Below are 1,488 nucleotides of genomic sequence, written 5' to 3'. Positions count from 1 at the left end.
ATCACTTGGGACCCATTACGCCCCGCCCCTTCGTACGTAGCCACATACCGCACGCTGAAAATGGGCAATAATATTGCTTAAAAAAAACACATCCATCCTTCCTTCAAAACATTGAAATCCACACATCTGACATGTTCTTTAATTTACTGTGACCTGTTAAAGACATTAGTTTGATAGTACAAAGCTGTGTGAGTCCTCAGTGGTATAAAAACTCAACCCAATTTTATCATGTTTTTTTAAATTATTATTATTATTATTATTATTATTATCATTTTATTTTTTTGATTATGTTTTTGTTTGTTCATAGAGCACTGCAGTTTAGGAGTTAAGCAGTACAGTAGATTATAAGAGCGCAATTACACTCTAGGTGGCACTGTGGCGAAAAACAAGGGCCCTGAAAGTAAAGGCTCCGGGCTGCGGCAATCAAAGAGTTGCCGTATTTAGGTTGCTCAAATATTGTATTTTGTAAGATGTAAAGTAGTTTATGATTCAGTTTCGTCCCTCCCAACCGCCAAATGCATCTACACTTGCCATTCCAATACAATACTTTTGGAGTGGATTCTACATCACCAAGTGCAATGCAAAGTGTAGATGCAGTGGTGTGAAGCACACTGGAGTGACGAATGAGTCGACGCTTCTCCATCTGATAATCTGATGGACAAGCCTGGGTTTGGCAGTTGCCAAGAGAACGGTATGTCTGACAGCCAGGCATAAAGTTTGGTGGAGGAGAGATTATGGTGTGGGTTTTCAGGATCTGGGTTTGCTTCAGCATACCAAGAGATTCTGGACAATTCCGTGCTTCCAGCTTTGTGGAACCAGTTTGGAGCTGGTATCTTCCTCTGCCAACATGACTGTGCAGTGTGCACCACAAAGACATGTGTGACAAGAGTCTGGTGTGAATGGACTTGACCTGCATTGATAGAACACCTTTGGGATAAATTAGAGCAAGAACTAAGAGCCAGGCCTTGTCGTCCAACATCAGTGTGTGACCTCACAGATGCACTTCTTGAAGAATGGTCAAAAATTCCCATAAACACACTCATAAACCTTGTGGACAGATTTCCCAGAAGAGTTGAAGCTACAGTGTTATAGCTGCAAAGGGTAGACGGACATCATATTCAACTCTATGCATTAGAAATGGAATGGGATGTCACTTAAAGAAGAAGTAAAACAATTCTTTACAATAAAATGTTCTATGCACCACTACGAGTCAAAACATAGCATTCTGGTTAATATTGCATTTGTAAAATATTAATTAAGCAGCAAAATCCACCTGTTTTATACATCTAAGGGGGCGGCCACTTTGCCATTTATTGTCGACTGAAAATTACATCACAGTGCCGTAGGGCTCAGGTAATGACCAATCACAGCTCACCTGTTCTCTGGGTTTGGTCATATTGATGTTCACAAGCTGAGCTGAGGTAGATACGACACACTTCGTTTTGAGCTGCATGCCTACTGTCAAGAGGTGAAGTTGTCAGCGCATTC

This window comes from Leptonotus elevatus, chromosome 9 (assembly GCF_054856555.1).
Source record: "Leptonotus elevatus isolate MCC_2025b chromosome 9, RoL_Lele_1.0, whole genome shotgun sequence".
Lineage (NCBI taxonomy): Eukaryota > Metazoa > Chordata > Actinopteri > Syngnathiformes > Syngnathidae > Leptonotus > Leptonotus elevatus.
Note: the sequence above shows the minus strand (reverse complement) of the source record.